The sequence below is a fragment of the Euprymna scolopes genome, chromosome 18 (assembly GCF_053919585.1).
Source record: "Euprymna scolopes isolate OS-2025 chromosome 18, ASM5391958v1, whole genome shotgun sequence".
Taxonomy (NCBI): Eukaryota; Metazoa; Mollusca; class Cephalopoda; order Sepiida; family Sepiolidae; genus Euprymna; species Euprymna scolopes.
The window spans coordinates 127,937,818-127,956,452 of NC_136499.1; the positions used below are offsets into that span (position 1 = coordinate 127,937,818).

Sequence of the window (18,635 nt, forward strand, 5' to 3'; positions counted from 1 at the left end):
TATTAGATAAAAAAACGGAAAACAAAATATCATTACATTATCAGATGTGGTAAATAAATATTGAAATTGTAATAGTTAAAATTATGGCACGTCTTCGCTTACGGCCATATCACGTTGAAAACACCGGTTCTCGTCCGATCCCCGAAGTTAAGCAACGTAGAGCCTGGTCAGTACTTAGATGGGTGACCGCTTGGGAATACCAGGTGCTGTAAGCATTTCCCCTGAATTTTTGGAAAAACTCATAAAAATGCGTTCGATTTTAATGTAAAATATTAGATAAAAAACAAAAAAAAATATCATTAAATTATCAGATTTGGTAAATAAATATTGAAATTGTAATAGTTAAAATTATGGCACGTCTTCGCTTACGGCCATATCACGTTGAAAACACCGGTTCTCGTCCGATCCCCGAAGTTAAGCAACGTAGAGCCTGGTCAGTACTTAGATGGGTGACCGCTTGGGAATACCAGGTGCTGTAAGCATTTCCCCTGAATTTTTGGAAAAACTCATAAAAATGCGTTCGATTTTAATGTAAAATATTAGATAAAAAAACAAAAAACAAAATATCATTACATTATCAGATTTGGTAAATAAATATTGAAATTGTAATAGTTAAAATTATGGCACGTCTTCGCTTACGGCCATATCACGTTGAAAACACCGGTTCTTGTCCGATCCCCGAAGTTAAGCAACGTAGAGCCTGGTCAGTACTTATATGGGTGACCGCTTGGGAATACCAGGTGCTGTAAGCATTTCCCCTGAATTTTTGGAAAAACTCATAAAAATGCGTTCGATTTTAATGTAAAATATTAGATAAAAAAACAAAATATCATTACATTATCAGATTTGGTAAATAAATATTGAAATTGTAATAGTTAAAATTAGGGCACGTCTTCGCTTACGGCCATATCACGTTGAAAACACCGGTTCTCGTCCGATCCCCGAAGTTAAGCAACGTAGAGCCTGGTCAGTACTTAGATGGGTGACCGCTTGGGAATACCAGGTGCTGTAAGCATTTCCCCTGAATTTTTGGAAAAACTCATAAAAATGCGTTCGATTTTAATGTAAAATATTAGATAAAAAAACAAAAAACAAAATATCATTACATTATCAGATTTGGTAAATAAATATTGAAATTGTAATAGTTAAAATTATGGCACGTCTTCGCTTACGGCCATATCACGTTGAAAACACCGGTTCTCGTCCGATCCCCGAAGTTAAGCAACGTAGAGCCTGGTCAGTACTTAGATGGGTGGCCGCTTGGGAATACCAGGTGCTGTAAGCATTTCCCCTGAATTTTTGGAAAAACTCATAAAAATGCGTTCGATTTTAATGTAAAATATTAGATAAACAAAAACAAATAAAGTATCATTAAATTATCAGATTTGGTAATTAAATATTGAAATTGTAATAGTTAAAATTATGGCACGTCTTCGCTTACGGCCATATCACGTTGAAAACACCGGTTCTCGTCCGATCCCCGAAGTTAAGCAACGTAGAGCCTGGTCAGTACTTAGATGGGTGACCGCTTGGGAATACCAGGTGCTGTAAGCATTTCCCCTGAATTTTTGGAAAAACTCATACAAATGCGTTCGATTTTAATGCAAAATATTAGATAAAAAAAAATAAATATCATTACATTATCAGATTTGGTAAATAAATATTGACATTGTAATAGTTAAAATTATGGCACGTCTTCGCTTACGGCCATATCACGTTGAAAACACCGGTTCTCGTCCGATCCCCGAAGTGAAGCAACGTGGAGCCTGGTCAGTACTTAGATGGGTGACCGCTTGGGAATACCAGGTGCTGTAAGCATTTCCCCTGAATTTTTGGAAAAACTCATAAAAATGCGTCCGATTTTAATGTAAAATATTAGGTAAAAACAACAAATAAAGTATCATTAAATTATCAGATTTGGTAAATAAATATTGAAATTGTAATAGTTAAAATTATGGCACGTCTTCGCTTACGGCCATATCACGTTGAAAACACCGGTTCTCGTCCGATCCCCGAAGTTAAGCAACGTAGAGCCTGGTCAGTATTTAGATGGGTGACCGCTTGGGAATACCAGGTGCTGTAAGCATTTCCCTGAATTTTTGGAAAAACTCATAAAAATGCGTTCGATTTTAATGTAAAATATTAGATAAAAAAACAAAAAAAAAAATATCATTACATTATCAGATTTGGTAAATAAATATTGAAATTGTAATAGTTAAAATTATGGCACGTCGTCGCTTACGGCCATGTCACGTTGAAAACACCGGTTCTCGTCCGATCCCCGAAGTTAAGCAACGTAGAGCCTGGTCAGTACTTAGATGGGTGACCGCTTGGGAATACCAGGTGCTGTAAGCATTTCCCCTGAATTTTTGGAAAAACTCATAAAAATGCGTTCGATTTTAATGTAAAATATTAGATAAAAAAACAAATAAAAAATATCATTAAATTATCAGATTTGGTAAATAAATATTGAAATTGTAATAGTTAAAATTATGGCACGTCTTCGCTTACTGCCATATCACGTATAAAACACCGGTTCTCGTCCGATCCCCGAAGTTAAGCAACGTAGAGCCCGGTCAGTACTTAGATGGGTGACCGCTTGGGAATACCAGGTGCTGTAAGCATTTCCCCTGAATTTTTGGAAAAACTCATAAAAATGCGTTCGATTTTAATGTAAAATATTAGATAAAAAAACAAAAAACAAAATATCATTACATTATCAGATTTGGTAAATAAATATTGACATTGTAATAGTTACAATTGTGGCACGTCTTCGCTTTCGGCCATATCACGTTGAAAACACCGGTTCTCGTCCGATCCCCAAGTTAAGCAACGTAGAGCCTGGTCAGTACTTAGATGGGTGACCGCTTGGGAATACCAGGTGCTGTAAGCATTTCCCCTGAATTTTTGGAAAAACTCATAAAAATTCGTTCGATTTTAATGTAAAATATTAGATAAAAAAACAATAAACACAATATCATTACATTATCAGATTTGGTAAATAAATATTGAAATTGTAATAGTTAAAATTATGGCACGTCTTCGCTTACTGCCATATCACGTATAAAACACCGGTTCTCGTCCGATCCCCGAAGTTAAGCAACGTAGAGCCCGGTCAGTACTTAGATGGGTGACCGCTTGGGAATACCAGGTGCTGTAAGCATTTCCCCTGAATTTTTGGAAAAACTCATAAAAATGCGTTCGATTTTAATGTAAAATATTAGATAAAAAAACAAAAAACAAAATATCATTACATTATCAGATTTGGTAAATAAATATTGACATTGTAATAGTTACAATTGTGGCACGTCTTCGCTTTCGGCCATATCACGTTGAAAACACCGGTTCTCGTCCGATCCCCGAAGTTAAGCAACGTAGAGCCTGGTCAGTACTTAGATGGGTGACCGCTTGGGAATACCAGGTGCTGTAAGCATTTCCCCTGAATTTTTGGAAAAACTCATAAAAATGCGTTCGATTTTAATGTAAAATATTAGATAAAAAAACAAAAAACAAAATATCATTACATTATCAGATTTGGTAAATAAATATTGAAATTGTAATAGTTAAAATTATGGCACGTCTTCGCTTACGGCCATATCACGTATAAAACACCGGTTCTCGTCCGATCCCCGAAGTTAAGCAACGTAGAGCCTGGTCAGTACTTAGATGGGTGACTGCTTGGGAATACCAGGTGCTGTAAGCATTTCCCCTGAATTTTTGGAAAAACTCATAAAAATGCGTTCGATTTTAATGTAAAATATTAGATAAAAAAACAAAAAACAAAATATCATTACATTATCAGATTTGGTAAATAAATATTGAAATTGTAATAGTTAAAATTATGGCACGTCTTCGCTTACGGCCATATCACGTTGAAAACACCGGTTCTCGTCCGATCCCCGAAGTTAAGCAACGTAGAGCCTGGTCAGTACTTAGATGGGTGACCGCTTGGGAATACCAGGTGCTGTAAGCATTTCCCCTGAATTTTTGGAAAAACTCATACAAATGCGTTCGATTTTAATGTAAAATATTAGATAAAAAAACAAAAAACAAATTATCATTACATTATCAGATTTGGTAAATAAATATTGAAATTGTAATAGTTAAAATTATGGCGCGTCTTCGCTTACGGCCATATCACATTGAAAACACCGGTTCTCGTCCGATCCCCGAAGTTAAGCAACGTAGAGCCTGGTCAGTACTTAGATGGGTGGCCGCTTGGGAATACCAGGTGCTGTAAGCATTTCCCCTGAATTTTTGGAAAAACTCATAAAAATGCGTTCGATTTTAATGTAAAATATTAGATAAACAAAAACAAATAAAGTATCATTAAATTATCAGATTTGGTAAATAAATATTGAAATTGTAATAGTTAAAATTATCGCACTTCTTCGCTTACGGCCATATCACGTTGGAAACACCGGTTCTCGTCCGATCCCCGAAGTTAAGCAACGTAGAGCCTGGTCAGTACTTAGATGGGTGACCGCTTGGGAATACCAGGTGCTGTAAGCATTTCCCCTGAAGTTTTGGAAAAACTCATAAAAATGCGTTCGATTTTAATGTAAAATATTAGATAAAAAAACAAAAAACAAAATATCATTACATTATCAGATTTGGTAAATAAATATTGAAATTGTAATAGTTAAAATTATGGCACGTCTTCGCTTACGGCCATATTACGTTGAAAACACCGGTTCTCGTCCGATCCCCGAAGTTAAGCAACGTAGAGCCTGGTCAGTACTTAGATGGGTGACCGCTTGGGAATACCAGGTGCTGTAAGCATTTCTACTGAATTTTTGGAAAAACTCATAAAAATGCGTTCGATTTTAATGTAAAATATTAGATAAAAACACAAAAAACAAAATATCATTACATTATCAGATTTGGTAAATAAATATTGAAATTGTAATAGTTAAAATTATGGCACGTCTTCGCTTACGGCCATATCACGTTGAAAACACCGGTTCTCGTCCGATCCCCGAAATGAAACAACGTAGAGCCTGGTCAGTACTTAGATGGGTGAACGCTTGGGAATACCAGGTGTTGTAAGCATTTCCCCTGAATTTTTGGAAAAACTCATAAAAATGCGTTCGATTTTAATGTAAAATATTAGATAAAAAAACAAAAAACAAAATATCATTACATTATCAGATTTGGTAAATAAATATTGAAATTGTAATAGTTAAAATTATGGCACGTCTTCGCTTACGGCCATATCACGTATAAAACACCGGTTCTCGTCCGATCCCCGAAGTTAAGCAACGTAGAGCCTGGTCAGTACTTAGATGGGTGACCGCTTGGGAATACCAGGTGCTGTAAGCATTTCCCCTGAATTTTTGGAAAAACTCATAAAAATGCGTGCGATTTTAATGTAAAATATTAGGTAAAAAAAACAAATAAAGTATCAGTCAATTATCAGATTTGGTAAATAAATATTGAAATTGTAATAGTTAAAATTATGGCACTTCTTCGCTTACGGCCATATTACGTTGAAAACACCGGTTCTCGTCCGATCCCCGAAGTTAAGCAACGTAGAGCCTAGTCAGTACTTAGATGGGTGACCGCTTGGGAATACCAGGTGCTGTAAGCATTTCCCCTGAATTTTTGGAAAAACTCATAAAAATGCGTTCGATTTTAATGTAAAATATTAGATAAAAAAACAAAAAACAAAATATCATTACATTATCAGATTTGGTAAATAAATATTGAAATTGTAATAGTTAAAATTATGGCGCGTCTTCGCTTACGGCCATATAACGTTGAAAACACCGGTTCTCGTCCGATCCCCGAAGTTAAGCAACGTAGAGCCTGGTCAGTACTTAGATGGGTGGCCGCTTGGGAATACCAGGTGCTGTAAGCATTTCACCTGAATTTTTGGAAAAACTCATAAAAATGCGTTCGATTTTAATGTAAAATATTAGATAAAAAAAAACAAATAAATGTTCATTAAATTATCAGATTTGGTAAATAAATATTGAAATTGTAATAGTTAAAATTATGGCACGTCTTCGCTTACGGCCATATCACGTTGAAAACACCGGTTCTCGTCCGATCCCCGAAATGAAACAACGTAGAGCCTGGTCAGTACTTAGATGGGTGAACGCTTGGGAATACCAGGTGTTGTAAGCATTTCCCCTGAATTTTTGGAAAAACTCATAAAAATGCGTTCGATTTTAATGTAAAATATTAGATAAAAAAACAAAAAACAAAATATCATTACATTATCAGATTTGGTAAATAAATATTGAAATTGTAATAGTTAAAATTATGGCGCGTCTTCGCTTACGGCCATATCACGTTGAAAACACCGGTTCTCGTCCGATCCCCGAAGTTAAGCAACGTAGAGCCTGGTCAGTACTTAGATGGGTGGCCGCTTGGGAATACCAGGTGCTGTAAGCATTTCCCCTGAATTTTTGGAAAAACTCATAAAAATGAATTCGATTTTAATGTAAAATATTAGATAAAAAAACAAAAACAAAATATCATTACATTATCAGATTTGGTAAATAAATATTGAAATTGTAATAGTTAAAATTATGGCACGTCTTCGCTTACGGCCATATTACGTTGAAAACACCGGTTCTCGTCCGATCCCCGAAGTTAAGCAACGTAGAGCCTTGTCAGTACTTAGATGGGTGACCGCTTGGGAATACCAGGTGCTGTAAGCATTTCCCCTGAATTTTTGGAAAAACTCATAAAAATGCGTTCGATTTTAATTAGATAAAAACACAAAAAACAAAATATCATTACATTATCAGATTTGGTAAATAAATATTGAAATTGTAATAGTTAAAATTATGGCACGTCTTCGCTTACGGCCATATCACGTTGAAAACACCGGTTCTCGTCCGATCCCCGAAATGAAACAACGTAGAGCCTGGTCAGTACTTAGATGGGTGAACGCATGGGAATACCAGGTGTTGTAAGCATTTCCCCTGAATTTTTGGAAAAACTCATAAAAATGCGTTCGATTTTAATGTAAAATATTAGATAAAAAAACAAAAAACAAAATATCATTACATTATCAGATTTGGTAAATAAATATTGAAATTGTAATAGTTAAAATTATGGCGCGTCTTCGCTTACGGCCATATCACGTTGAAAACACCGGTTCTCGTCCGATCCCCGAAGTTAAGCAACGTAGAGCCTGGTCAGTACTTAGATGGGTGGCCGCTTGTGAATACCAGGTGCTGTAAGCATTTCCCCTGAATTTTTGGAAAAACTCATAAAAATGCGTTCGATTTTAATGTAAAATATTAGATAAAAAAACAAAAAACAAAATATCATTACATTATCAGATTTGGTAAATAAATATTGAAATTGTAATAGTTAAAATTATGGCACGTCTTCGCTTACGGCCATATCACGTTGAAAACACCGGTTCTCGTCCGATCCCCGAAGTTAAGCAACGTAGAGCCTGGTCAGTACTTAGATGGGTGACCGCTTGGGAATACCAGGTGCTGTAAGCATTTCCCCTGAATTTTTGGAAAAACTCATAAAAATGCGTTCGATTTTAATGTAAAATATTAGATAAAAAAACAAAAAACAAAATATCATTACATTATCAGATTTGGTAAATAAATATTGAAATTGTAATAGTTAAAATTATGGCACGTCTTCGCTTACGGCCATATCACGTATAAAACACCGGTTCTCGTCCGATCCCCGAAGTTAAGCAACGTAGAGCCTGGTCAGTACTTAGATGGGTGACCGCTTGGGAATACCAGGTGCTGTAAGCATTTCCCCTGAATTTTTGGAAAAACTCATAAAAATGCGTTCGATTTTAATGTAAAATATTAGATAAAAAAACAAAAAACAAAATATCATTACATTATCAGATTTGGTAAATAAATATTGAAATTGTAATAGTTAAAATTATGGCGCGTCTTCGCTTACGGCCATATAACGTTGAAAACACCGGTTCTCGTCCGATCCCCGAAGTTAAGCCACGTAGAGCCTGGTCAGTACTTAGATGGGTGGCCGCTTGGAAATACCAGGTGCTGTAAGCATTTCACCTGAATTTTTGGAAAAACTCATAAAAATGCGTTCGATTTTAATGTAAAATATTAGATAAAAAAAAACAAATAAATGTTCATTAAATTATCAGATTTGGTAAATAAATATTGAAATTGTAATAGTTAAAATTATGGCACGTCTTCGCTTACGGCCATATCACGTTGAAAACACCGGTTCTCGTCCGATCCCCAAAATGAAACAACGTAGAGCCTTGTCAGTACTTAGATGGGTGAACGCTTGGGAATACCAGGTGTTGTAAGCATTTCCCCTGAATTTTTGGAAAAACTCATAAAAATGCGTTCGATTTTAATGTAAAATATTAGATAAAAAAAAACAAATAAATGTTCATTAAATTATCAGATTTGGTAAATAAATATTGAAATTGTAATAGTTAAAATTATGGCACGTCTTCGCTTACGGCCATATCACGTTGAAAACACCGGTTCTCGTCCGATCCCCAAAATGAAACAACGTAGAGCCTTGTCAGTACTTAGATGGGTGAACGCTTGGGAATACCAGGTGTTGTAAGCATTTCCCCTGAATTTTTGGAAAAACTCATAAAAATGCGTTCGATTTTAATGTAAAATATTAGATAAAAAAACAAAAAACAAAATATCATTACATTATCAGATTTGGTAAATAAATATTGAAATTGTAATAGTTAAAATTATGGCACGTCTTCGCTTACGGCCATATCACGTTGAAAACACCGGTTCTCGTCCGATCCCCGAAGTTAAGCAACGTAGAGCCTGGTCAGTACTTAGATGGGTGACCGCTTGGGAATACCAGGTGCTGTAAGCATTTCACCTGAATTTTTGGAAAAACTCATAAAAATGCGTTTGATTTTAATGTAAAATATTAGATAAAAAAAAACAAATAAATGTTCATTAAATTATAAGATTTGGTAAATAAATATTGAAATTGTAATAGTTAAAATTATGGCACGTCTTCGCTTACGGCCATATCACGTTGAAAACACCGGTTCTCGTCCGATCCCCGAAGTTAAGCAACGTAGAGCCTGGTCAGTACTTAGATGGGTGGCCGCTTGGGAATACCAGGTGCTGTAAGCATTTCACCTGAATTTTTGGAAAAACTCATAAAAATGCGTTTGATTTTAATGTAAAATATTAGATAAAAAAAAACAAATAAATGTTCATTAAATTATAAGATTTGGTAAATAAATATTGAAATTGTAATAGTTAAAATTATGGCACGTCTTCGCTTACGGCCATATCACGTTGAAAACACCGGTTCTCGTCCGATCCCCGAAGTTAAGCAACGTAGAGCCTGGTCAGTACTTAGATGGGTGACCGCTTGGGAATACCAGGTGCTGTAAGCATTTCCCCTGAATTTTTGGAAAAACTCATAAAAATGCGTTCGATTTTAATGTAAAATATTAGATAAAAAAACAAAAAACAAAATATCATTACATTATCAGATTTGGTAAATAAATATTGACATTGTAATAGTTAAAATTATGGCACGTCTTCGCTTACGGCCATATCACGTTGAAAACACCGGTTCTCGTCCGATCCCCGAAGTTAAGCAACGTAGAGCCTGGTCAGTACTTAGATGGGTGACCGCTTGGGAATACCAGGTGCTGTAAGCATTTCCCCTGAATTTTTGGAAAAACTCATAAAAATGCGTTCGATTTTAATATAAAATATTAGGTAAAAAAAACAAATAAAGTATCATAAAATTATCAGATTTGCAAATAAATATTGAAATTGTAATAGTTAAAATTATGGCACTTCTTCGCTTACGGCCATATCACGTTGAAAACACCGGTTCTCGTCCGATCCCCGAAGTTAAGCAACGTAGAGCCTGGTCAGTACTTAGATGGGTGACCGCTTGGGAATACCAGGTGCTGTAAGCATTTCCCCTGAATTTTTGGAAAAACTCATAAAAATGCGTTCGATTTTAATGTAAAATATTAGATAAAAAAACAAAAAACAAAATATCATTACATTATCAGATTTGGTAAATAAATATTGAAATTGTAATAGTTAAAATTATGGCACGTCTTCGCTTACGGCCATATCACGTTGAAAACACCGGTTCTCGTCCGATCCCCGAAGTTAAGCAACGTAGAGCCTGGTCAGTACTTAGATGGGTGACCGCTTGGGAATACCAGGTGCTGTAAGCATTTCCCCTGAATTTTTGGAAAAACTCATAAAAATGCGTTCGATTTTAATGTAAAATATTAGATAAAAAAACAAAAAACAAAATATCATTACATTATCAGATTTGGTAAATAAATATTGAAATTGTAATAGTTAAAATTATGGCACGTCTTCGCTTACGGCCATATCACGTTGAAAACACCGGTTCTCGTCCGATCCCCGAAGTTAAGCAACGTAGAGCCTGGTCAGTACTTAGATGGGTGACCGCTTGGGAATATCAGGTGCTGTAAGCATTTCCCCTGAATTTTTGGAAAAACTCATAAAAATGCGTTCGATTTTAATGTAAAATATTAGATAAAAAAACAAAAAACAAAATATCATTACATTATCAGATTTGGTAAATAAATATTGAAATTGTAATAGTTAAAATTATGGCACGTCTTCGCTTACGGCCATATCACGTTGAAAACACCGGTTCTCGTCCGATCCCCGAAGTTAAGCAACGTAGAGCCTGGTCAGTACTTAGATGGGTGACCGCTTGGGAATACCAGGTGCTGTAAGCATTTCCCCTGAATTTTTGGAAAAACTCATACAAATGCGTTCGATTTTAATGTAAAATATTAGATAAAAAAACAAAAAACAAAATATCATTACATTATCAGATTTGGTAAATAAATATTGAAATTGTAATAGTTAAAATTATGGCACGTCTTCGCTTACGGCCATATCACGTTGAAAACACCGGTTCTCGTCCGATCCCCGAAGTTAAGCAACGTAGAGCCTGGTCAGTACTTAGATGGGTGACCGCTTGGGAATACCAGGTGCTGTAAGCATTTCCCCTGAATTTTTGGAAAAACTCATAAAAATGCGTTCGATTTTAATGTAAAATATTAGATAAAAAAACAAAAAACAAAATATCATTACATTATCAGATTTGGTAAATAAATATTGACATTGTAATAGTTAAAATTATGGCACGTCTTCGCTTACGGCCATATCACGTTGAAAACACCGGTTCTCGTCCGATCCCCGAAGTTAAGCAACGTAGAGCCTGGTCAGTACTTAGATGGGTGACCGCTTGGGAATACCAGGTGCTGTAAGCATTTCCCCTGAATTTTTGGAAAAACTCATAAAAATGCGTTCGATTTTAATGTAAAATATTAGATAAAAAAACAAAAAACAAAATATCATTACATTATCAGATTTGGTAAATAAATATTGAAATTGTAATAGTTAAAATTATGGCACGTCTTCGCTTACGGCCATATCACGTTGAAAACACCGGTTCTCGTCCGATCCCCGAAGTTAAGCAACGTAGAGCCTGGTCAGTGCTTAGATGGGTGACCGCTTGGGAATACCAGGTGCTGTAAGCATTTCCCCTGAATTTTTGGAAAAACTCATAAAAATGCGTTCGATTTTAATGTAAAATATTAGATAAAAAAACAAAAAACAAAATATCATTACATTATCAGATTTGGTAAATAAATATTGAAATTGTAATAGTTAAAATTATGGCACGTCTTCGCTTACGGCCATATCACGTTGAAAACACCGGTTCTCGTCCGATCCCCGAAGTTAAGCAACGTAGAGCCTGGTCAGTACTTAGATGGGTGACCGCTTGGGAATACCAGGTGCTGTAAGCATTTCCCCTGAATTTTTGGAAAAACTCATAAAAATGCGTTCGATTTTAATGTAAAATATTAGATAAAAAAACAAAAAACAAAATATCATTACATTATCAGATTTGGTAAATAAATATTGACATTGTAATAGTTAAAATTGTGGCACGTCTTCGCTTTCGGCCATATCACGTTGAAAACACCGGTTCTCGTCCGATCCCCGAAGTTAAGCAACGTAGAGCCTGGTCAGTACTTAGATGGGTGACCGCTTGGGAATACCAGGTGCTGTAAGCATTTCCCCTGAATTTTTGGAAAAACTCATAAAAATGCGTTCGATTTTAATGTAAAATCTTAGATAAAAAAACAAAAAACAAAATATCATTACATTATCGGATTTGGTAAATAAATATTGAAATTGTAATAGTAAAAATTATGGAACGTCTTCGCTTACGGCCATATCACGTTGAAAACACCGGTTCTCGTCCGATCCCCGAAGTTAAGCAACGTAGAGCCTGGTCAGTACTTAGATGGGTGACCGCTTGGGAATACCAGGTGCTGTAAGCATTTCCCCTGAATTTTTGGAAAAACTCATAAAAATGCGTTCGATTTTAATGTAAAATCTTAGATAAAAAAACAAAAAACAAAATATCATTACATTATCAGATTTGGTAAATAAATATTGAAATTGTAATAGTTAAAATTATGGAACGTCTTCGCTTACGGCCATATCACGTTGAAAACACCGGTTCTCGCCCGATCCCCGAAGTTAAGCAACGTAGAGCCTGGTCAGTACTTAGATGGGTGACCGCTTGGGAATATCAGGTGCTGTAAGCATTTCCCCTGAATTTTTGGAAAAACTCATAAAAATGCGTTCGATTTTAATGTAAAATATTAGATAAAAAAACAAAAAACAAAATATCATTATATTATCAGATTTGGTAAATAAATATTGAAATTGTAATAGTTAAAATTATGGCACGTCTTCGCTTACGGCCATATCACGTTGAAAACACCGGTTCTCGTCCGATCCCCGAAGTTAAGCAACGTAGAGCCTGGTCAGTACTTAGATGGGTGACCGCTTGGGAATACCAGGTGCTGTAAGCATTTCCCCTGAATTTTTGGAAAAACTCATAAAAATGCGTTCGATTTTAATGTAAAATATTAGATAAAAAAACAAAAAACAAAATATCATTACATTATCAGATTTGGTAAATAAATATTGAAATTGTAATAGTTAAAATTATGGCACGTCTTCGCTTACGGCCATATCACGTTGAAAACACCGGTTCTCGTCCGATCCCCGAAGTTAAGCAACGTAGAGCCTGGTCAGTACTTAGATGGGTGACCGCTTGGGAATACCAGGTGCTGTAAGCATTTCCCCTGAATTTTTGGAAAAACTCATAAAAATGCGTTCGATTTTAATGTAAAATATTAGATAAAAAAACAAAAAACAAAATATCATTACATTATCAGATTTGGTAAATAAATATTGACATTGTAATAGTTAAAATTATGGCACGTCTTCGCTTACGGCCATATCACGTTGATCACACCGGTTCTCGTCCGATCCCCCGAAGTTAAGCAACGTAGAGCCTGGTCAGTACTTAGATGGGTGACCGCTTGGGAATACCAGGTGCTGTAAGCATTTCCCCTGAATTTTTGGAAAAACTCATAAAAATGCGTTCGATTTTAATGTAAAATATTAGATAAAAAAACAAAAAAAAAATATCATTACCTTATCAGATTTGGTAAATAAATATTGACATTGTAATAGTTAAAATTATGGCACGTCTTCGCTTACGGCCATATCACGTTGAAAACACCGGTTCTCGTCCGATCCCCGAAGTTAAGCAACGTAGAGCCTGGTCAGTACTTAGATGGGTGACCGCTTGGGAATACCAGGTGCTGTAAGCATTTCCCCTGAATTTTTGGAAAAACTCATAAAAATGCGTTCGATTTTAATGTAAAATATTAGATAAAAAAACAAAAAACAAAATATCATTACATTATCAGATTTGGTAAATAAATATTGAAATTGTAATAGTTAAAATTATGGCACGTCTTCGCTTACGGCCATATCACGTTGAAAACACCGGTTCTCGTCCGATCCCCGAAGTTAAGCAACGTAGAGCCTGGTCAGTACTTAGATGGGTGACCGCTTGGGAATACCAGGTGCTGTAAGCATTTCCCCTGAATTTTTGGAAAAACTCATAAAAATGCGTTCGATTTTAATGTAAAATATTAGATAAAAAAACAAAAAACAAAATATCATTACATTATCAGATTTGGTAAATAAATATTGACATTGTAATAGTTAAAATTGTGGCACGTCTTCGCTTTCGGCCATATCACGTTGAAAACACCGGTTCTCGTCCGATCCCCGAAGTTAAGCAACGTAGAGCCTGGTCAGTACTTAGATGGGTGACCGCTTGGGAATACCAGGTGCTGTAAGCATTTCCCCTGAATTTTTGGAAAAACTCATAAAAATGCGTTCGATTTTAATGTAAAATCTTAGATAAAAAAACAAAAAACAAAATATCATTACATTATCAGATTTGGTAAATAAATATTGAAATTGTAATAGTTAAAATTATGGAACGTCTTCGCTTACGGCCATATCACGTTGAAAACACCGGTTCTCGTCCGATCCCCGAAGTTAAGCAACGTTGAGCCTGGTCAGTACTTAGATGGGTGACCGCTTGGGAATACCAGGTGCTGTAAGCATTTCCCCTGAATTTTTGGAAAAACTCATAAAAATGCGTTCGATTTTAATGTAAAATCTTAGATAAAAAAACAAAAAACAAAATATCATTACATTATCAGATTTGGTAAATAAATATTGAAATTGTAATAGTTAAAATTATGGAACGTCTTCGCTTACGGCCATATCACGTTGAAAACACCGGTTCTCGCCCGATCCCCGAAGTTAAGCAACGTAGAGCCTGGTCAGTACTTAGATGGGTGACCGCTTGGGAATATCAGGTGCTGTAAGCATTTCCCCTGAATTTTTGGAAAAACTCATAAAAATGCGTTCGATTTTAATGTAAAATATTAGATAAAAAAACAAAAAACAAAATATCATTATATTATCAGATTTGGTAAATAAATATTGAAATTGTAATAGTTAAAATTATGGCACGTCTTCGCTTACGGCCATATCACGTTGAAAACACCGGTTCTCGTCCGATCCCCGAAGTTAAGCAACGTAGAGCCTGGTCAGTACTTAGATGGGTGACCGCTTGGGAATACCAGGTGCTGTAAGCATTTCCCCTGAATTTTTGGAAAAACTCATAAAAATGCGTTCGATTTTAATGTAAAATATTAGATAAAAAAACAAAAAACAAAATATCATTACATTATCAGATTTGGTAAATAAATATTGAAATTGTAATAGTTAAAATTATGGCACGTCTTCGCTTACGGCCATATCACGTTGAAAACACCGGTTCTCGTCCGATCCCCGAAGTTAAGCAACGTAGAGCCTGGTCAGTACTTAGATGGGTGACCGCTTGGGAATACCAGGTGCTGTAAGCATTTCCCCTGAATTTTTGGAAAAACTCATAAAAATGCGTTCGATTTTAATGTAAAATATTAGATAAAAAAACAAAAAACAAAATATCATTACATTATCAGATTTGGTAAATAAATATTGACATTGTAATAGTTAAAATTATGGCACGTCTTCGCTTACGGCCATATCACGTTGATCACACCGGTTCTCGTCCGATCCCCGAAGTTAAACAACGTAGAGCCTGGTCAGTACTTAGATGGGTGACCGCTTGGGAATACCAGGTGCTGTAAGCATTTCCCCTGAATTTTTGGAAAAACTCATAAAAATGCGTTCGATTTTAATGTAAAATATTAGATAAAAAAACAAAAAAAAAATATCATTACCTTATCAGATTTGGTAAATAAATATTGACATTGTAATAGTTAAAATTATGGCACGTCTTCGCTTACGGCCATATCACGTTGAAAACACCGGTTCTCGTCCGATCCCCGAAGTTAAGCAACGTAGAGCCTGGTCAGTACTTAGATGGGTGACCGCTTGGGAATACCAGGTGCTGTAAGCATTTCCCCTGAATTTTTGGAAAAACTCATAAAAATGCGTTCGATTTTAATGTAAAATATTAGATAAAAAAACAAAAAACAAAATATCATTACATTATCAGATTTGGTAAATAAATATTGAAATTGTAATAGTTAAAATTATGGCACGTCTTCGCTTACGGCCATATCACGTTGAAAACACCGGTTCTCGTCCGATCCCCGAAGTTAAGCAACGTAGAGCCTGGTCAGTACTTAGATGGGTGACCGCTTGGGAATACCAGGTGCTGTAAGCATTTCCCCTGAATTTTTGGAAAAACTCATAAAAATGCGTTCGATTTTAATGTAAAATATTAGGTAAAAAAACAAAAAACAAAATATCATTACATTATCAGATTTGGTAAATAAATATTGAAATTGTAATAGTTAAAATTATGGCACGTCTTCGCTTACGGCCATATCACGTTGAAAACACCGGTTCTCGTCCGATCCCCGAAGTTAAGCAACATAGAGCCTGGTCAGTACTTAGATGGGTGACCGCTTGGGAATACCAGGTGCTGTAAGCATTTCCCCTGAATTTTTGGAAAAACTCATAAAAATGCGTTCGATTTTAATGTAAAATATTAGATAAAAAAACAAAAAACAAAATATCATTACATTATCAGATTTGGTAAATAAATATTGAAATTGTAATAGTTAAAATTATCGCACTTCTTCGCTTAGGGCCATATCACGTTGAAAACACCGGTTCTCGTCCGATCCCGTATATTAAGCAACGTAGAGCCTGGTCAGTACTTAGATGGGTGACTGCTTGGGAATACCAGGTGCTGTAAGCATTTCCCCTGAATTTTTGGAAAAACTCATAAAAATGCGTTCGATTTTAATGTAAAATATTAGATAAAAAAAACAAAAAACAAAATATCATTACATTATCAGATTTGGTAAATAAATATTGAAATTGTAATAGTTAAAATTATGGCACGTCTTCGCTTACGGCCATATTACGTTGAAAACACCGGTCCTCGTCCGATCCCCGAAGTTAAGCAACGTAGAGCCTGGTCAGTACTTAGATGGGTGACCGCTTGGGAATACCAGGTGCTGTAAGCATTTCCCCTGAATTTTTGGAAAAACTCATAAAAATGCGTTCGATTTTAATGTAAAATATTAGATAAAAAAACAAAAAACAAAATATCATTACATTATCAGATTTGGTAAATAAATATTGAAATTGTAATAGTTAAAATTATGGCACGTCTTCGCTTACGGCCATATCACGTTGAAAACACCGGTTCTCGTCCGATCCCCGAAGTTAAGCAACATAGAGCCTGGTCAGTACTTAGATGGGTGACCGCTTGGGAATACCAGGTGCTGTAAGCATTTCCCCTGAATTTTTGGAAAAACTCATAAAAATGTGTTCGATTTTAATGTAAAATATTAGATAAAAAAACAAAAAACAAAATATCATTACATTATCAGATTTGGTAAATAAATATTGAAATTGTAATAGTTAAAATTATGGCACGTCTTCGCTTACGGCCATATCACGTTGAAAACACCGGTTCTCGTCCGATCCCCGAAGTTAAGCAACATAGAGCCTGGTCAGTACTTAGATGGGTGACCGCTTGGGAATACCAGGTGCTGTAAGCATTTCCCCTGAATTTTTGGAAAAACTCATAAAAATGTGTTCGATTTTAATGTAAAATATTAGATAAAAAAACAAAAAACAAAATATCATTACATTATCAGATTTGGTAAATAAATATTGAAATTGTAATAGTTAAAATTATCGCACTTCTTCGCTTACGGCCATATCACGTTGAAAACACCGGTTCTCGTCCGATCCCGTATATTAAGCAACGTAGAGCCTGGTCAGTACTTAGATGGGTGACTGCTTGGGAATACCAGGTGCTGTAAGCATTTCCCCTGAATTTTTGGAAAAACTCATAAAAATGCGTTCGATTTTAATGTAAAATATTAGATAAAAAAAACAAAAAACAAAATATCATTACATTATCAGATTTGGTAAATAAATATTAAAATTGTAATAGTTAAAATTATGGCACGTCTTCGCTTACGGCCATATCACGTTGAAAACACCGGTTCTCGTCTGATCCCCGAAGTTAAGCAACGTAGAGCCTGGTCAGTACTTAGATGGGTGACCGCTTGGGAATACCAGGTGCTGTAAGCATTTCCCCTGAATTTTTGGAAAAACTCATAAAAATGCGTTCGATTTTAATGTAAAATATTAGATAAAAAAAAACAAAAAACAAAATATCATTACATTATCAGATTTGGTAAATAAATATTGAAATTGTAATAGTTAAAATTATGGCACGTCTTCGCTTACGGCCATATCACGTTGAAAACACCGGTTCTCGTCCGATCCCCGAAGTTAAGCAACGTAGAGCCTGGTCAGTACTTAGATGGGTGACCGCTTGGGAATACCAGGTGCTGTAAGCATTTCCCCTGAATTTTTGGAAAAACTCATAAAAATGCGTTCGATTTTAATGTAAAATATTAGATAAAAAAACAAAAAACAAAATATCATTACATTATCAGATTTGGTAAATAAATATTGAAATTGTAATAGTTAAAATTATGGCACGTCTTCGCTTACGGCCATATCACGTTGAAAACACCGGTTCTCGTCCGATCCCCGAAGTTAAGCAACGTAGAGCCTGGTCAGTACTTAGATGGGTGACCGCTTGGGAATACCAGGTGCTGTAAGCATTTCCCCTGAATTTTTGGAAAAACTCATAAAAATGCGTTCGATTTTAATGTAAAATATTAGATAAAAAAATAAAAAACAAAATATCATTACATTATCAGA

General features: G+C 35.4%; 61 non-coding genes and 8 pseudogenes across 61 annotated transcripts; all 69 read left to right on the forward strand.

The window, feature by feature from the left end:
* The first annotated feature begins 96 nt into the window (after positions 1 to 96).
* On the forward strand, positions 97 to 215 carry LOC145298952 (5S ribosomal RNA). The gene has a single exon (XR_013871218.1). It is a non-coding gene; the product is annotated as a 5S ribosomal RNA (ribosomal RNA).
* A 148-nt stretch (positions 216 to 363) lies between these two features.
* On the forward strand, positions 364 to 482 carry LOC145298954 (5S ribosomal RNA). Its single transcript, XR_013871220.1, has one exon. It is a non-coding gene; the product is annotated as a 5S ribosomal RNA (ribosomal RNA).
* Positions 483 to 633: 151 nt separating this feature from the next.
* Positions 634 to 752, forward strand: LOC145300755 (5S ribosomal RNA). The gene has a single exon (XR_013872966.1). It is a non-coding gene; the product is annotated as a 5S ribosomal RNA (ribosomal RNA).
* Positions 753 to 896: 144 nt separating this feature from the next.
* LOC145298955 (5S ribosomal RNA) lies at positions 897 to 1,015 on the forward strand. The gene has a single exon (XR_013871221.1). It is a non-coding gene; the product is annotated as a 5S ribosomal RNA (ribosomal RNA).
* A 151-nt stretch (positions 1,016 to 1,166) lies between these two features.
* LOC145299797 (5S ribosomal RNA) lies at positions 1,167 to 1,285 on the forward strand. The gene has a single exon (XR_013872042.1). It is a non-coding gene; the product is annotated as a 5S ribosomal RNA (ribosomal RNA).
* Positions 1,286 to 1,435: 150 nt separating this feature from the next.
* On the forward strand, positions 1,436 to 1,554 carry LOC145298956 (5S ribosomal RNA). The gene has a single exon (XR_013871222.1). It is a non-coding gene; the product is annotated as a 5S ribosomal RNA (ribosomal RNA).
* Positions 1,555 to 1,699: 145 nt separating this feature from the next.
* LOC145300081 (5S ribosomal RNA) lies at positions 1,700 to 1,818 on the forward strand. The gene has a single exon (XR_013872316.1). It is a non-coding gene; the product is annotated as a 5S ribosomal RNA (ribosomal RNA).
* A 149-nt stretch (positions 1,819 to 1,967) lies between these two features.
* Positions 1,968 to 2,086, forward strand: LOC145299935 (5S ribosomal RNA). The gene has a single exon (XR_013872177.1). It is a non-coding gene; the product is annotated as a 5S ribosomal RNA (ribosomal RNA).
* A 150-nt stretch (positions 2,087 to 2,236) lies between these two features.
* On the forward strand, positions 2,237 to 2,355 carry LOC145299714 (5S ribosomal RNA). Its single transcript, XR_013871962.1, has one exon. It is a non-coding gene; the product is annotated as a 5S ribosomal RNA (ribosomal RNA).
* A 150-nt stretch (positions 2,356 to 2,505) lies between these two features.
* On the forward strand, positions 2,506 to 2,624 carry LOC145301102 (5S ribosomal RNA). The gene has a single exon (XR_013873303.1). It is a non-coding gene; the product is annotated as a 5S ribosomal RNA (ribosomal RNA).
* A 151-nt stretch (positions 2,625 to 2,775) lies between these two features.
* On the forward strand, positions 2,776 to 2,893 carry LOC145301247 (5S ribosomal RNA). The gene has a single exon (XR_013873447.1). It is a non-coding gene; the product is annotated as a 5S ribosomal RNA (ribosomal RNA).
* A 151-nt stretch (positions 2,894 to 3,044) lies between these two features.
* Positions 3,045 to 3,163, forward strand: LOC145301103 (5S ribosomal RNA). Its single transcript, XR_013873304.1, has one exon. It is a non-coding gene; the product is annotated as a 5S ribosomal RNA (ribosomal RNA).
* Positions 3,164 to 3,314: 151 nt separating this feature from the next.
* Positions 3,315 to 3,433, forward strand: LOC145299904 (5S ribosomal RNA). Its single transcript, XR_013872146.1, has one exon. It is a non-coding gene; the product is annotated as a 5S ribosomal RNA (ribosomal RNA).
* A 151-nt stretch (positions 3,434 to 3,584) lies between these two features.
* Positions 3,585 to 3,703, forward strand: LOC145301021 (5S ribosomal RNA). The gene has a single exon (XR_013873224.1). It is a non-coding gene; the product is annotated as a 5S ribosomal RNA (ribosomal RNA).
* A 151-nt stretch (positions 3,704 to 3,854) lies between these two features.
* Positions 3,855 to 3,973, forward strand: LOC145298957 (5S ribosomal RNA). Its single transcript, XR_013871223.1, has one exon. It is a non-coding gene; the product is annotated as a 5S ribosomal RNA (ribosomal RNA).
* Positions 3,974 to 4,124: 151 nt separating this feature from the next.
* On the forward strand, positions 4,125 to 4,243 carry LOC145300632 (5S ribosomal RNA). The gene has a single exon (XR_013872846.1). It is a non-coding gene; the product is annotated as a 5S ribosomal RNA (ribosomal RNA).
* A 150-nt stretch (positions 4,244 to 4,393) lies between these two features.
* On the forward strand, positions 4,394 to 4,512 carry LOC145299378 (5S ribosomal RNA). The gene has a single exon (XR_013871636.1). It is a non-coding gene; the product is annotated as a 5S ribosomal RNA (ribosomal RNA).
* Positions 4,513 to 4,663: 151 nt separating this feature from the next.
* Positions 4,664 to 4,782, forward strand: LOC145299774 (5S ribosomal RNA). The gene has a single exon (XR_013872020.1). It is a non-coding gene; the product is annotated as a 5S ribosomal RNA (ribosomal RNA).
* A 151-nt stretch (positions 4,783 to 4,933) lies between these two features.
* On the forward strand, positions 4,934 to 5,052 carry LOC145301397 (5S ribosomal RNA; annotated as a pseudogene).
* A 151-nt stretch (positions 5,053 to 5,203) lies between these two features.
* LOC145300605 (5S ribosomal RNA) lies at positions 5,204 to 5,322 on the forward strand. Its single transcript, XR_013872819.1, has one exon. It is a non-coding gene; the product is annotated as a 5S ribosomal RNA (ribosomal RNA).
* A 149-nt stretch (positions 5,323 to 5,471) lies between these two features.
* On the forward strand, positions 5,472 to 5,590 carry LOC145300729 (5S ribosomal RNA). The gene has a single exon (XR_013872941.1). It is a non-coding gene; the product is annotated as a 5S ribosomal RNA (ribosomal RNA).
* A 151-nt stretch (positions 5,591 to 5,741) lies between these two features.
* Positions 5,742 to 5,860, forward strand: LOC145300953 (5S ribosomal RNA). Its single transcript, XR_013873159.1, has one exon. It is a non-coding gene; the product is annotated as a 5S ribosomal RNA (ribosomal RNA).
* A 150-nt stretch (positions 5,861 to 6,010) lies between these two features.
* On the forward strand, positions 6,011 to 6,129 carry LOC145301398 (5S ribosomal RNA; annotated as a pseudogene).
* Positions 6,130 to 6,280: 151 nt separating this feature from the next.
* Positions 6,281 to 6,399, forward strand: LOC145299798 (5S ribosomal RNA). The gene has a single exon (XR_013872043.1). It is a non-coding gene; the product is annotated as a 5S ribosomal RNA (ribosomal RNA).
* Positions 6,400 to 6,549: 150 nt separating this feature from the next.
* Positions 6,550 to 6,668, forward strand: LOC145300916 (5S ribosomal RNA). The gene has a single exon (XR_013873123.1). It is a non-coding gene; the product is annotated as a 5S ribosomal RNA (ribosomal RNA).
* A 142-nt stretch (positions 6,669 to 6,810) lies between these two features.
* Positions 6,811 to 6,929, forward strand: LOC145301395 (5S ribosomal RNA; annotated as a pseudogene).
* A 151-nt stretch (positions 6,930 to 7,080) lies between these two features.
* Positions 7,081 to 7,199, forward strand: LOC145300368 (5S ribosomal RNA). Its single transcript, XR_013872594.1, has one exon. It is a non-coding gene; the product is annotated as a 5S ribosomal RNA (ribosomal RNA).
* A 151-nt stretch (positions 7,200 to 7,350) lies between these two features.
* Positions 7,351 to 7,469, forward strand: LOC145298958 (5S ribosomal RNA). Its single transcript, XR_013871224.1, has one exon. It is a non-coding gene; the product is annotated as a 5S ribosomal RNA (ribosomal RNA).
* Positions 7,470 to 7,620: 151 nt separating this feature from the next.
* On the forward strand, positions 7,621 to 7,739 carry LOC145300606 (5S ribosomal RNA). The gene has a single exon (XR_013872820.1). It is a non-coding gene; the product is annotated as a 5S ribosomal RNA (ribosomal RNA).
* A 151-nt stretch (positions 7,740 to 7,890) lies between these two features.
* Positions 7,891 to 8,009, forward strand: LOC145301399 (5S ribosomal RNA; annotated as a pseudogene).
* A 150-nt stretch (positions 8,010 to 8,159) lies between these two features.
* LOC145301467 (5S ribosomal RNA) lies at positions 8,160 to 8,278 on the forward strand (annotated as a pseudogene).
* A 150-nt stretch (positions 8,279 to 8,428) lies between these two features.
* Positions 8,429 to 8,547, forward strand: LOC145301469 (5S ribosomal RNA; annotated as a pseudogene).
* Positions 8,548 to 8,698: 151 nt separating this feature from the next.
* On the forward strand, positions 8,699 to 8,817 carry LOC145298959 (5S ribosomal RNA). Its single transcript, XR_013871225.1, has one exon. It is a non-coding gene; the product is annotated as a 5S ribosomal RNA (ribosomal RNA).
* A 150-nt stretch (positions 8,818 to 8,967) lies between these two features.
* On the forward strand, positions 8,968 to 9,086 carry LOC145299799 (5S ribosomal RNA). Its single transcript, XR_013872044.1, has one exon. It is a non-coding gene; the product is annotated as a 5S ribosomal RNA (ribosomal RNA).
* Positions 9,087 to 9,236: 150 nt separating this feature from the next.
* Positions 9,237 to 9,355, forward strand: LOC145298960 (5S ribosomal RNA). The gene has a single exon (XR_013871226.1). It is a non-coding gene; the product is annotated as a 5S ribosomal RNA (ribosomal RNA).
* A 151-nt stretch (positions 9,356 to 9,506) lies between these two features.
* LOC145298961 (5S ribosomal RNA) lies at positions 9,507 to 9,625 on the forward strand. The gene has a single exon (XR_013871227.1). It is a non-coding gene; the product is annotated as a 5S ribosomal RNA (ribosomal RNA).
* Positions 9,626 to 9,773: 148 nt separating this feature from the next.
* On the forward strand, positions 9,774 to 9,892 carry LOC145298962 (5S ribosomal RNA). The gene has a single exon (XR_013871228.1). It is a non-coding gene; the product is annotated as a 5S ribosomal RNA (ribosomal RNA).
* Positions 9,893 to 10,043: 151 nt separating this feature from the next.
* Positions 10,044 to 10,162, forward strand: LOC145298963 (5S ribosomal RNA). The gene has a single exon (XR_013871229.1). It is a non-coding gene; the product is annotated as a 5S ribosomal RNA (ribosomal RNA).
* A 151-nt stretch (positions 10,163 to 10,313) lies between these two features.
* Positions 10,314 to 10,432, forward strand: LOC145299523 (5S ribosomal RNA). Its single transcript, XR_013871777.1, has one exon. It is a non-coding gene; the product is annotated as a 5S ribosomal RNA (ribosomal RNA).
* Positions 10,433 to 10,583: 151 nt separating this feature from the next.
* On the forward strand, positions 10,584 to 10,702 carry LOC145298965 (5S ribosomal RNA). The gene has a single exon (XR_013871231.1). It is a non-coding gene; the product is annotated as a 5S ribosomal RNA (ribosomal RNA).
* A 151-nt stretch (positions 10,703 to 10,853) lies between these two features.
* Positions 10,854 to 10,972, forward strand: LOC145298966 (5S ribosomal RNA). Its single transcript, XR_013871232.1, has one exon. It is a non-coding gene; the product is annotated as a 5S ribosomal RNA (ribosomal RNA).
* A 151-nt stretch (positions 10,973 to 11,123) lies between these two features.
* On the forward strand, positions 11,124 to 11,242 carry LOC145298967 (5S ribosomal RNA). Its single transcript, XR_013871233.1, has one exon. It is a non-coding gene; the product is annotated as a 5S ribosomal RNA (ribosomal RNA).
* A 151-nt stretch (positions 11,243 to 11,393) lies between these two features.
* On the forward strand, positions 11,394 to 11,512 carry LOC145300306 (5S ribosomal RNA). The gene has a single exon (XR_013872535.1). It is a non-coding gene; the product is annotated as a 5S ribosomal RNA (ribosomal RNA).
* A 151-nt stretch (positions 11,513 to 11,663) lies between these two features.
* LOC145298968 (5S ribosomal RNA) lies at positions 11,664 to 11,782 on the forward strand. The gene has a single exon (XR_013871234.1). It is a non-coding gene; the product is annotated as a 5S ribosomal RNA (ribosomal RNA).
* A 151-nt stretch (positions 11,783 to 11,933) lies between these two features.
* LOC145299907 (5S ribosomal RNA) lies at positions 11,934 to 12,052 on the forward strand. The gene has a single exon (XR_013872148.1). It is a non-coding gene; the product is annotated as a 5S ribosomal RNA (ribosomal RNA).
* Positions 12,053 to 12,203: 151 nt separating this feature from the next.
* Positions 12,204 to 12,322, forward strand: LOC145298969 (5S ribosomal RNA). The gene has a single exon (XR_013871235.1). It is a non-coding gene; the product is annotated as a 5S ribosomal RNA (ribosomal RNA).
* Positions 12,323 to 12,473: 151 nt separating this feature from the next.
* On the forward strand, positions 12,474 to 12,592 carry LOC145300532 (5S ribosomal RNA). Its single transcript, XR_013872749.1, has one exon. It is a non-coding gene; the product is annotated as a 5S ribosomal RNA (ribosomal RNA).
* Positions 12,593 to 12,743: 151 nt separating this feature from the next.
* LOC145298970 (5S ribosomal RNA) lies at positions 12,744 to 12,862 on the forward strand. Its single transcript, XR_013871237.1, has one exon. It is a non-coding gene; the product is annotated as a 5S ribosomal RNA (ribosomal RNA).
* Positions 12,863 to 13,013: 151 nt separating this feature from the next.
* LOC145298971 (5S ribosomal RNA) lies at positions 13,014 to 13,132 on the forward strand. Its single transcript, XR_013871238.1, has one exon. It is a non-coding gene; the product is annotated as a 5S ribosomal RNA (ribosomal RNA).
* Positions 13,133 to 13,283: 151 nt separating this feature from the next.
* Positions 13,284 to 13,403, forward strand: LOC145300941 (5S ribosomal RNA). The gene has a single exon (XR_013873148.1). It is a non-coding gene; the product is annotated as a 5S ribosomal RNA (ribosomal RNA).
* A 150-nt stretch (positions 13,404 to 13,553) lies between these two features.
* LOC145298972 (5S ribosomal RNA) lies at positions 13,554 to 13,672 on the forward strand. The gene has a single exon (XR_013871239.1). It is a non-coding gene; the product is annotated as a 5S ribosomal RNA (ribosomal RNA).
* Positions 13,673 to 13,823: 151 nt separating this feature from the next.
* On the forward strand, positions 13,824 to 13,942 carry LOC145298973 (5S ribosomal RNA). Its single transcript, XR_013871240.1, has one exon. It is a non-coding gene; the product is annotated as a 5S ribosomal RNA (ribosomal RNA).
* A 151-nt stretch (positions 13,943 to 14,093) lies between these two features.
* On the forward strand, positions 14,094 to 14,212 carry LOC145299908 (5S ribosomal RNA). Its single transcript, XR_013872149.1, has one exon. It is a non-coding gene; the product is annotated as a 5S ribosomal RNA (ribosomal RNA).
* Positions 14,213 to 14,363: 151 nt separating this feature from the next.
* LOC145298906 (5S ribosomal RNA) lies at positions 14,364 to 14,482 on the forward strand. Its single transcript, XR_013871174.1, has one exon. It is a non-coding gene; the product is annotated as a 5S ribosomal RNA (ribosomal RNA).
* A 151-nt stretch (positions 14,483 to 14,633) lies between these two features.
* LOC145300533 (5S ribosomal RNA) lies at positions 14,634 to 14,752 on the forward strand. Its single transcript, XR_013872750.1, has one exon. It is a non-coding gene; the product is annotated as a 5S ribosomal RNA (ribosomal RNA).
* A 151-nt stretch (positions 14,753 to 14,903) lies between these two features.
* LOC145298974 (5S ribosomal RNA) lies at positions 14,904 to 15,022 on the forward strand. The gene has a single exon (XR_013871241.1). It is a non-coding gene; the product is annotated as a 5S ribosomal RNA (ribosomal RNA).
* A 151-nt stretch (positions 15,023 to 15,173) lies between these two features.
* Positions 15,174 to 15,292, forward strand: LOC145298976 (5S ribosomal RNA). Its single transcript, XR_013871243.1, has one exon. It is a non-coding gene; the product is annotated as a 5S ribosomal RNA (ribosomal RNA).
* A 151-nt stretch (positions 15,293 to 15,443) lies between these two features.
* Positions 15,444 to 15,562, forward strand: LOC145300232 (5S ribosomal RNA). The gene has a single exon (XR_013872464.1). It is a non-coding gene; the product is annotated as a 5S ribosomal RNA (ribosomal RNA).
* Positions 15,563 to 15,712: 150 nt separating this feature from the next.
* LOC145298977 (5S ribosomal RNA) lies at positions 15,713 to 15,831 on the forward strand. The gene has a single exon (XR_013871244.1). It is a non-coding gene; the product is annotated as a 5S ribosomal RNA (ribosomal RNA).
* Positions 15,832 to 15,982: 151 nt separating this feature from the next.
* On the forward strand, positions 15,983 to 16,101 carry LOC145298978 (5S ribosomal RNA). Its single transcript, XR_013871245.1, has one exon. It is a non-coding gene; the product is annotated as a 5S ribosomal RNA (ribosomal RNA).
* Positions 16,102 to 16,252: 151 nt separating this feature from the next.
* LOC145300216 (5S ribosomal RNA) lies at positions 16,253 to 16,371 on the forward strand. Its single transcript, XR_013872449.1, has one exon. It is a non-coding gene; the product is annotated as a 5S ribosomal RNA (ribosomal RNA).
* A 151-nt stretch (positions 16,372 to 16,522) lies between these two features.
* LOC145301464 (5S ribosomal RNA) lies at positions 16,523 to 16,641 on the forward strand (annotated as a pseudogene).
* Positions 16,642 to 16,793: 152 nt separating this feature from the next.
* LOC145300713 (5S ribosomal RNA) lies at positions 16,794 to 16,912 on the forward strand. The gene has a single exon (XR_013872925.1). It is a non-coding gene; the product is annotated as a 5S ribosomal RNA (ribosomal RNA).
* A 151-nt stretch (positions 16,913 to 17,063) lies between these two features.
* On the forward strand, positions 17,064 to 17,182 carry LOC145300217 (5S ribosomal RNA). The gene has a single exon (XR_013872450.1). It is a non-coding gene; the product is annotated as a 5S ribosomal RNA (ribosomal RNA).
* Positions 17,183 to 17,333: 151 nt separating this feature from the next.
* On the forward strand, positions 17,334 to 17,452 carry LOC145300219 (5S ribosomal RNA). The gene has a single exon (XR_013872452.1). It is a non-coding gene; the product is annotated as a 5S ribosomal RNA (ribosomal RNA).
* Positions 17,453 to 17,603: 151 nt separating this feature from the next.
* Positions 17,604 to 17,722, forward strand: LOC145301448 (5S ribosomal RNA; annotated as a pseudogene).
* A 152-nt stretch (positions 17,723 to 17,874) lies between these two features.
* Positions 17,875 to 17,993, forward strand: LOC145299401 (5S ribosomal RNA). Its single transcript, XR_013871658.1, has one exon. It is a non-coding gene; the product is annotated as a 5S ribosomal RNA (ribosomal RNA).
* A 153-nt stretch (positions 17,994 to 18,146) lies between these two features.
* Positions 18,147 to 18,265, forward strand: LOC145298979 (5S ribosomal RNA). The gene has a single exon (XR_013871246.1). It is a non-coding gene; the product is annotated as a 5S ribosomal RNA (ribosomal RNA).
* Positions 18,266 to 18,416: 151 nt separating this feature from the next.
* On the forward strand, positions 18,417 to 18,535 carry LOC145298980 (5S ribosomal RNA). Its single transcript, XR_013871247.1, has one exon. It is a non-coding gene; the product is annotated as a 5S ribosomal RNA (ribosomal RNA).
* The last annotated feature ends 100 nt before the right edge of the window (positions 18,536 to 18,635 follow it).